Here is an 11,282-nt window from a genome sequence, read left to right on the forward strand (position 1 = left end):
TAACTTAAAGCCGGAAACGGCAAGAGTTGGAGTACAAATTGGGAAAGTTACATCCGGGGTGTTACAGAATGCATGTTGTTTGAGATGCCCGTGCTTGCTCCGTGCCTGAATTGTCGGTGCACGTTGCCCCTCTTTTGCCTTATCACCGTCGTCGACTCATGGGACACCCGGTATCCGGGAGTGCCCCACCATCTTTTGCATGCATCCGCACACTTCTCCTTTGCATCGGTATCTCAATCGAGTTACTGGAACTGGAACGTTGCAGTGGCACTGTTTTCGTTATCGTCGCCGTGGCACCCCTTTTGTTTCCGCCACGATGTCAAATGCCTCATCTCTTATCCTGTCAACTTTTAATAAAACTTGCATAAAACTTGAACATGTCATCCGCATCATGTTAACAACATTTGAATGTTTAAAATTGTTGTTTGCATTAATTTACTAATGCATATGGGGATTTACCGGATTTGTTGTTTGCTATATCCGGCCCCATTTAAATTGTTTAGATAGATAATCCCTTTATGTTTCACCTCTTGACATGCTTAACAACATTTAATATTGTTGGGTACATAAACGAGATCGAACTAATAACTTGAATGTGGTGTTTCGTCAATGTGCAACGGAGTTGCATATTGAGCTCCACTTAATTTGTAGGGCTGTTTGTGCACTTTGCCATGTCATGCCTCATTAAACCGGACATGCATCATACTTGTTTGCGCATCGTGTCATGCTTATGTGGTGGTTGTTTACTATGTTGTTTGCTTCTTTCCGGTGTTGCTTCTTCGGGTTAGTTCCGATAACGTCGCGTTTGTGAGGATCCGTTCGACTTCGTCCGTTTGTCTTCTTCATGGACTCGTTCTTCTTCCTTGCGGGATCTCAGGCAAGATGACCATACCCTCGAAATCACTTCTATCTTTGCTTGCTTAGTTGCTCGCTCTTTTGCTATGCCTATGCTGCGATACCTACCACTTGCTTATCATGCCTCACATATTGTTAAGCCAAGCCTCTAACCCACCTTGTCTTAGCAAACCGTTGTTTGGCTATGTTACCGCTTTGCTCAGCCCCTCTTATAGCGTTGTTAGTTGCAGGTGAAGATTAAAGTTTGTTCCTTGTTGGAACATGGAGATCGTTCCTTGTTGGAACATTGTTTACTTGTTGGGATATCACAATATCTCTTATTTAATTAATGCATCTATATACTTGGTAAAGGATGGAAGGCTCGGCCTTATGCCTGGTGTTTTGTTCCACTCTTGCCGCCCTAGTTTCCTTCATATCGGTGTTATGTTCCCGGATTCTGCGTTCCTTATGCGGTTGGATTATAATGGGAACCCCTTGACAGTTCGCCTTGAATAAAACTCCTCCAGCAAGGCCCAACATTGGTTTTACCATTTGCCACCTAGCCTTTTATTTCCCTTGAGTCGGCTGGCTCAAGGGTCATCTTTATTAAACCCCCGGGCCAGTGCTCCTCTGAGTGTTGGTCCAACCCAGAGCACCGTGCGGGGCCGTCCCTTGGCAACTTGGGTTACGTTGGCTCCCGTACGCTTAGCTTATTCGGTGTGCCCTGAGAACGAGATATGTGCAGCTCCTATCGGGATTTGTCGGCACATCGGGTGGTCTTGCTGGACTTGTTTTACCATTGTCGAGGATGTCTTGTAACCGGGATTCCGAGTCTGATCGGGTCTTCCCGCTAGAAGGAATATCCTTCGTTGACCGTGAGAGCTTGTGATGGGCTAAGTTGGGACACCCCTGCAGGGATTTGAACTTTCGAAAGCCGTGCCCGTGGTTATGGGCAGATGGGAATTTGTTAATGTCCGGTTGTAGAAAACCTGAAGTTGACCTTAATTAAAATACATCAATCGCGTGTGTAACAGTGATGGTCTCTTCTCGGCGGAGTCCGGAAAGTGAACACGGTGTTGAAGTTATGCTTGACGTAGGTTGTTCTAGGATCACTTCTTGATCATAGATTCTCGACCGTGCTTCGCTTTCTCTTCTCGCTCTCTTTTGCGAATATGTTAGCCACCATATATGCTAGTCGCTTGCTGCAGCTCCACCTCATACCTTTACCTTACCCATAAGCTTAAATAGTCTTGATCGCGAGGGTGTGAGATTGCTGAGTCCCCGTGGCTCACAGATACTTCCAAAACCAGCTTGCAGGTGCCGATGTTACCGAGCAGGTGACGCAACCAAGCTCAAGGAGGAGCTCGATGAAAATCTTGTCCGCTGTGTTGCTTCGTTCTAGTTGATCAGTAGTGGAGCCCAGTTGGGGTCGATCGGGAACCGTGTCGCATTTGGGGTTCTTCTTTTATTTTGGTTCCGTAGTCGGACATTGATTGTGTCTGATTGATGTAATGCTTTATTCATGTAATTGTGTGAAGTGGCGATTGTAAGCCAACTATGTATCTCTGTCCCTTATGTATTACATGGGTTGTGTGAAGATTACCTCACTTGCGACATTGCTTTCAATGCGGTTATGCCTCTAAGTCGTGCTTCGACACGTGGGAGATATAGCCGCATCGAGGGCATTACAGTAACATCGACGGTGAAGGCATCACGGCTTCCACTACTGCTCTGGCCGGTTGCAACTTTCCTGGCGGTCGGTTCCAGCTTTTTATCGCCACGATTGTAGCACCCCTGGTGAACGGTTCCAGCATGCATCGCCACAGTCGCGTGGTAGCCGTCTCCAGCACCGGCGGCGGCCTGCAGAGCACGAGCGGCGTCCTGGGGCGATATTTTTTGCTACAACCGGAGGCCCTTTTTGTTGTGAGCAGTGATGGAATTTGCTATCACTGATGTACATGGCGGCAGCGAGGCTACGAGCGGCGGCGAGGATTTTGAGCGCCGTCCGACGAGTGGTGGTAGCAGGGGCTCGAGTGAGAAGATAGCGCAGCTGTTGCATGGGTGGAGCCGGAGACGAGGGCGGCGACCGGCGACGAGGACGGCCGGCAAGGGCGCCGATCGGCGACGGGGGCGCCGCGGGGGTGCTTCAACCTTGGTCGCGGGGCGATGGCGGGGCGTCGGACGTCGCTGTGGGCCGTTGCAATTTTGATCGAAGGGGAACAACCAGGAGAAGGACGACGCAAGGGGGTCAAATCTGACGGCTGGGGCTCGACTGGCCGAACAGTTCGGCCGATGCGCTGACGCCTATAAGCGCCCTATATTTATCGTGTCAACCGCGGTGCATTGCGTACTCATATATGAGCCGTTTTACCCCGCTTTCAGAAAACATAACTACAACTTACATCCAAACTCCAAGAGGGTCTTTACTTTGCAAGGCAGTTACATTCCAGTTACAGTTATATTGTGCAGTGCAGTTATATTGCACACACTTCTCCAATATGGAAATTTAGAGTTCGGCTAGGGACATCATCTGACAGCAGTTATCGTCCGCGGAAGTTATAGGTTCTAAGTATATAAATACAAGAAATCCAATTGTTCCTTGCTGTCATGACACACACCCCTCTCAGTTTTGGAAAGGGGTGATGTGGGCAATAAAGGCTGTTCAATTGGGTTATAAAGCGGCATGTTGGCAATGGTAGATTAGTGAGATTTTGGGAAGATAGTTGGTTTGGGAATGTCCCTTCCCTTTGGGAACCTAATTCTGGGATCTCTACTGTTTGGTGAATCAGAAAAACAGAGTTATTCCCCGCAAAAGAAGAAAAGAAAAAGAAAAGAAAAATATAGTTATTGCTGATGTGTGGGTTGGACTTCAATTGAAGTGCATACTTCACAAGACCTTTTTTGATAACTTGATGAATGAATGGTATGGCCGAGAAAATGTTGCTGAAGTATTATTATGGTCACTGAACAGGATGATTTCATCATATGGTAATATAAATCTTTGTTGTCGGTATTGTTCTTCTTTCTCGTTGAAATGTTCCGTCATCCCCGTGACGTAGTCACCTGTGTTTGGTCAGACGATGATGGATGCTATCACACTAAGAGGGTCCTAAGAATATCTCTCCATCGTCGGAGAAGTAGATCCCACTCTCGAGCTATCTAGTCACTGTACCGCCCCAAATCTCGTTCACCACCCCACCACCGCCCATCACGCCGCCAGTCGAGGCAAAGTCCGCAATCGTCGTTGCTGCGCCTAGGTGGACGCAGAGGCCGTAGCCCGTCCCGCCCCCATCCCCGGTCGAGGTAGGGGCCGCCTTCCACCACGCGTCGAGGCCGACGTGCGCGCACGCCAGGACATGCCAAGACGACTGCATCGTCGGGGTCACCGACCTCACCCAACTCCCTGTAACACCCCGAGAATCATGCTACAGTAACTCCTCTCTAATGATGCCGAGTCATCATCATTTTGTCCTAAGAAAAATGATTAAGAAATATTTCAACCTCAAATTCAAATTTAAAATAAAGTCAAAATATTAATTATCCAAACAGCAAAACAGAAGTGTTCATAATATTGCAAGAATTTCCAAGGCCATTGTAAAAACAAAACCAACATTACTTGAAATTCCAACCTGACTCTAGCAACCAAAACAGTGGACCAGCAGCAATTATTTTTGCCCTTTTAATTTTCCAAAATAATAAACACTCCCAAACGCTTTGAGACTTTTTGGACCAACTAATAATGTTGCAAGGTATTTACTGTGTCAAGTTTCACTTATTACAAAAATCATTTGGTACCGAATATAAATGCAAAACAGAAATATTAAAAGAAACAGGAAAGATAAAAGGTAAACGAAGATATGGGGGAAAGCCCAGCAGCAATTATTTTTGCCCTTTTAATTTTCCAAAATAATAAACACTCCCAAACGCTTTGAGACTTTTTGGACCAACTAATAATGTTGCAAGGTATTTACTGTGTCAAGTTTCACTTATTACAAAAATCATTTGGTACCGAATATAAATGCAAAACAGAAATATTAAAAGAAACAGGAAAGGTAAAAGGTAAACGAAGATACGGGGGAAAGCCTAGTCTACGCCCCCCCCCCCCCCCCCCCCCCGCCGACCTACAAGGCGTCGCCTCGCACCCCGAAACCCTAGATGCCCTTCTCCACCCCCACGCGTTCTTCCTCTCGCGCCTCCTACCTCTTGCGCTCAAACGCCTGACCGTAGTCGACACCGCAACATCGTCGTTCTCGCGACCGAAGTCGTCCCCCAGGCCAAGAAGAAGTCCGGGAGCTTCGTCTCCATCGACCACTTCGCCGGCGTGGATCCGCATGGGCTAGGACGCCTCCAAGCCTCCCCATCGTCCTCTTCTTCCGTCTGCACCACCACGGTCCTCGCCGCGATTCGCCGCTTCCCGAGCTTCCCCGGCTTCCCCGACACGCCCACGAGCACCACAGTGAGCATCTCCTCCGTTACCCCACTCCTCGCTGCTCGATTGCTCGTTTAATTGGCCCCCGCGCGAGCTCCGACCCCGGCCACCGCAACTACCTCGCCGCCGCAAGCCACAACCCCTCGCGGCTCGCGTCCGAGCACCGCGCCATGCTTCTGGAGCTCCCAGTAAGCCAACGCGCGCACCCGTTCTTCCTACCGCCCCTCCTAGCGCCGGATTTGCCAGGAGCCATAGCTGCTGCTCCTGCTGCGCTGCTTCTGCTACTGCCGCTCGAGCCGCCCGCGCGCGCACACGCTTGCCTGCCGTCCGCAGCTCACGCGCGCGCCCCTGACACGGCCTCGCTCGCCTGCTGCTCGCCCAAGTGCAGCGCCCGCCCTGCTGCTGCCTCTGCTCATTGCCTCACCGCTCCCCACGCTTGCCATCCTGCCCGCGGCCCCGCTCGGCCCCGCTCACCCGGCCGCCGCGTCCCGCGCCTGCATCCACCCGCCGACGCCCCCGCCACTGCTCGCCGTCAGCCGGGCCGGGTTCCCTCGCCCGCGCGCGTGCGTGCGTGGCTTCCGGGTGGCCGGCTGGCCGCTTCCTACTCGGGCCGGCCCCGCTTAATGTGGGGGTAGTAATTCCCCTATTAGCGTAACCCTCCCCATTTAATCACCACTGAATGTGCCCCCCACAACTCACTAATTAATCCAATGAGTTAAAGTTAAATATATGTTAATTTTAGGTAGCCTATGACATGTGGACCTCTCAGGCCCCGTTGACCAGTCAACGGGTCAACGTTGACTGCTGACTGGGCAGTCAACGGGGCCCACTGTCAGCCTCTGGTACACTATTGGGTGCACTGGACCGGGTGCACCTAGTCTTTTCCTCTCTTTTTAACTAAATTTAAATCTAGAAATTCCAAAAAAGTTAATTAAACTTTAAAAATTAATATAGAATAATCCTTAAGTCAGATGAAAATAATTTATATATGAAAGTTGCTCAGATCGACGAGACGAATTCGGAAACGCAGCCCGTTCGTCCGTCACGCATCTCTAGCATAGTGAACACGCAACTTTCCCCCTCCGGTTCATCTGTCCGAAAACTTGAAACACCAGGGATATTTTCCCGGATGTTTCCCCCCTTCACCGGTACCACCTCATACCGCGTTAGGGCACCCCTAACACCGCTACTTGTCATGTCATGCATTGCTATGCATCTGTTTGCTTAATATTTATTGTTTCTTCCCCCTCTTCTCTCGCTAGACACCGAGACCGACGCCGCTGCTACCCAGTACGACTACGGTGTTGACGACCTCTCTCTCTTGCCAGAGCAACCAGGCAAGCCCCCCCCTTGATCATCAGATATCGCCTACTCTCCTCTATACTACTTGCATTAGAGTAGTGTAGCATGTTACTGCTTTTCGTTAATCCTATTCCGTTGCATAGCCTGTCATTGTTGTTACAACTGTTGATACCTTACATGCAATCCTAAATGCTTAGTATAGGATGCTAGATTATCATCAGTGGCCCTACATTCTTGTCAGTCTGCCATGCTATACTATCGGGCTGTGATCACGTCGGGTGTTGATCATGGGTATATACTATACATACATACTATACATGTTGTGACTAAAGTCGGGTCGGCTCGTTGAGTACCCGCAAGTGATTCCGATGTTGGGGGCTGAAGGGGCAGGTGGTTCCACCCAGGTAGTGGTGGGCCTGGGTTCCCGACGGCCCCCGACTGTTACTTTGTGGCGAAGCGACAGGGCAGGTTGGGACTAGCAAGGAGAGAGGTGGGCCTGGCCCTGGTCGGCGTTCGCTGTTACTTCAAAATAACATGCTTAATGAGATCTGGATATTTGATCTAAGTCTGGCCACTGGCCTATACGCACTAACCAACTACGCGGGAACAGTTATGGGCACTCGACATCGTGGTATCAGCCGAAGCCTTCGTGACGTCAGCGACTGAGCGGCGTGCGCCGGGTTGGACCGCGTAACACAACTTCCTTTGTAATAGAGGTTGCTAGGTCTGCTCTCCGGCCGCCCACGCAACGTGCAGGTGTGCAATGGGCGATGGGCCCAGACCCCTGCGTGCATAGGATTTAGACCGGCGTGCTGACCTCTTTGTTGTGCCTAGATAGGGCTGCGACGTGTTGATCTTCCAAGGCCGGACATGACCCAGGAAAGTGTGTCCGGACAAAGGGGATCGAGCGTGTTGGGAAATGTGGTGCACCCCTGTAGGGAAGTTAATCTATTCGAATAGCCGTGATCTTCGGCAACAGGACGACTTGGAGTTGTACATTGACCTTATGACAACTAGAACCGGATACTTAATAAAATACACCCTTCCAAGTGCCAGATACAACCGTTGATCGCTCTCTCATAGGGCGACGAGGGGAGGATCATCGGTTAGGATTATGCTATGCGACGTTACTTGGTGAACTTACCATCTACTCTCTTCTTTTGCTGCAAGATGGAGGTTACCAGAAGCGTAGTCTTTGATAGGACTAGCTATCCCCTCTTATTCCGGCATTCTGCAGTTCAGTCCACATATGTTACCCCCTTTTCCATTTGATACCAATGCATACATATGTAGTGTAGCTCCTTGCTTGCGAGTACTTTGGATGAGTACTCACGGTTGCTTTGCTCCCCCTTTTCCCCTTTCCTATACCCGATTGCTGCGACCAGACGTTGGAGTCCAGGAGCCAGACGCCATCGTCGATGACGACTGCTACTACTCTGGAGGTGCCTACTACTACGTGCAGGCCGCTAACAATGACCAGGAGTAGCTTAGGAGGATCCCAGGCAGGAGGCCTGCGCCTCTTTCGATCTATATCCCAGTTTGTGCTAGCCTTCTTAAGGCAAACTTGTTTGCTTATGTCTGTACTCAGATATTGTTGCTTCCGCTGACTCGTCTATGATCGAGCTCTTGTATTCGAGGCCTCGAGGCCCCTAGCTTGTAATATGATGCTTGTATGACTTATTTTATTTGTAGAGTTGTGTTGTGATATCTTCCCGTGAGTCCCTGATCTTGATCGTACACGTTTGCGTGTATGATTAGTGTACGATTGAATCAGGGGCGTCACACTCCCCCCGGCGCTCGTGGCCATCGTACTACGCCACTGTAACTGGAGCCATTCCCGTGTGCGATGATCATGGGCGGTACCGGGCGCCGAGGTGTGGTATCAGCGGGGAACTCGTCCGTCGGCGAGGAGGCCGCGGGACGACAAGGAGTGGGTGCGGATTTCGCGGCAGGGGCCACCGCTCGTCCCTGTTCTTGCGGGATCTAGAGCGGAGGAGAACGAATCTGTCACAACCCTAGAATTGCTTGTAATCAGTTGCATCTGTGAGCATCCATGCATCATGTTTAAATTCAAAATAATTTGAATTGGGGATGTTCAAATCCTAGCACCAAATGAATTCAACTAGGTTCAAATAAAAATATTTTCAATGAACCCAAAATGCCCTGCAGAAAAGTTCATCATTTTTGAATTGGCTAAAAACCTCTTCCAAAAATGGTGCACATATTTCTAGGACATTCTGGATTTTTGAATTAATCCATATTGTATTTGAATTCTATAAATATTTTAAATGCTCTAAATATTCTGGAATCACTCGAGGGCCTCTAGAATAATTCAGTTAGTGCTCATAAATATTTTCAAAATTTAGTAAAATGATTTAGTCCTAAAACTAAATCAAAATAGAGAGGAAATAGAATAAGAAAAACAGAATAGGAAAAGAGAAACCTAACCTATCATACCTGGAGCTGGCCTAGTTGGCCCAGCCCACCAAGGCACCAACCCACCTTGCCACTCGTCTCCTAGTTTCTGCCAAGAGGACGACGCTGTGTCGACGCGCGTGCTGGGAGGCTTCCACCTCCTGCTTCGTGCTGGCGGCCTCCCCTCGAGCCTATCTGCGCCTGGAGACGTCGTGCAGTCTCCTCCCTCCTTCCCCACTCCTCTCTGGCTCTCTGCCTCTCCCCTAGCGCCAAACCCGAGCAGCCCCGAGAGAAACCGTCGGCCACCGTTGCCGCCAGTGCGCCCACCGCCGTTCCCGTGCCAAACCACCATGGCCTTTAGCACCGCATACGAGCATTGCATCTCCACGCCGAAGATTGAGTCCCTGGATGTCCTGCAGCTGCACCACCATCGTCATCTTTGCCGCCTCGGCCGCCGGACGTCGTCCTCAAATTCGCTGGCTACGGAGCGTCCCCGTCCTCTCCTTCCTCTCCATTCAAACCCTGATGAGCCCCTGGTAAAGACCCCTCTAATCCCCTTGCCTCGCACGCCCCCTAGCTAGCTCTCCCACCTTGGCCGAGCGCCGCCGTTCGCCATGGCCGACAAGTTCCACACTCCCGAGCTCCCTCGCTTGCAGCCGAGCATACCAACGCACTCAGTGCGTTTGCAGGAGCCCAAAACATCCAACCGCTGCTCCTACCGTGCTTTGTGGCGTTGTTCGGTCGATGCCCAAACTCCGGCCACCGCGGCGAGCTCGCTTCTGGCGAGCTCGAGCCATTCTACGCCCCCTTGCTGCCACCGTTGGATGCGCGGGAGGAAGGGCTACAGCCTGGTGCCCTTAGCGCGTCAAACCGCTGCCGGAGCAGTGTTTCCGGCGAGCGTCCGCCGCGGTTTTGGTTGCCGCCGGCCAAACTACGGCGGGTTGATGTGGCGCAGGCTTAATTAGGCTGACCACCAGATTAGCACTAACTAATTGACCCCCTGGGTTACTGACATACGGGTCTGGCCTGCTGACAGTTTTTAGTTAGGACAAAGGTTAACACTAATCACGCTGTTATTGAGATGGGTCACTAACCAGTGGTCCCCACTGGTCAGGTTTGACCTGGCTGACCGTGGTTGACTGCTGACGTCACTATGACACACTGCTGATGTCATAAATACATTTGCTGGATTTTCTTATTTAGAAATAAATCTGAAAATTCCAATAAATGTTTAAAACTTCTAAAAATCATAGAGATAATCTATAGCTCAGATTGAAAAGATTTATATATGAAAAATGATCAGAAAAATCCAACCTATCCATCTGTACCATTTTCATGCATGTTAGAACAACTTATAGCTGCTGAATTGGACAAATCAAATAAATGACATTTGAATGATCACATATGGAGCTTGAATTTGAATTTAGTGTTCAAACCAACTCCATTTAAATCATTGCTAGCTGCATTAGCTCAAATCACAGCATATTGCCATGTCACATTCATGCATCATATTGTTGCATTGCATTGATTGTGTTCCCTCTTGTTTGCCGGTGGTTGTCCCCTCTCAGTAGACGTGGTTCCGAGAATGAGATCGATGACACCGATTAAGAACTATACTATCTTTAGAAGTGCCAGGCAAGCAAAACCCCCTTGTTCATTCCGATACAATCCCACTCTCTCGCTCCTTCTCTCTTTTACTGCATTAGGACAACATCGATTCAACTGTTACATGCTGTGGTAGTTGAACCCCTTTCCTGTGCATGACCTCTCATTGCCCCAGTAAATAGATGAAACCCACTAGCATGAGTAGGAGTTGTTTGAGCCCTAATATGCCTACTCATTCATGCTTGTTGTCATGCCTGCTAGTGCTTAGAGTTGAGTCAGGTCTGATTCATCGGGGATGAATTGGAATATGGTGAACATGTCCTAATGTTGAGAGCTAAGTGTGTGAACACGATTTGGTAAAGGTAGCGGTGAGAGGCCATGTAGGAGTACATGGTGGGTTGTCTCATTGAAACCGTCCTCAGGAACTGAGTTCTGTGTTTGTGATCCATGAATAGCTACTACCACGCATTGGAATGCTTAAGTGCCCCTCTCGACTTATTAATCATCTTGATCTCTGTCCAGGAGTTGCAACAAGTTTTTGGTCTTTGTAGGATATGTGTTGGAGGCTGTGCATAGCGCTGACCCTAGGGGTGGGCTATGATGCGGTGGATACACCGTGGCCGGGTATGACGGGCGCCCGTTTGGTGTCGCGGAACCCTGTACACATCGTTTGGGGCTGTGAGCGAAACCCCGGCCG

The sequence above is a fragment of the Triticum urartu genome, chromosome 6A, assembly GCF_056163025.1.
Source record: "Triticum urartu cultivar PI428250 chromosome 6A, HENAU_Tu73, whole genome shotgun sequence".
Lineage (NCBI taxonomy): Eukaryota > Viridiplantae > Streptophyta > Magnoliopsida > Poales > Poaceae > Triticum > Triticum urartu.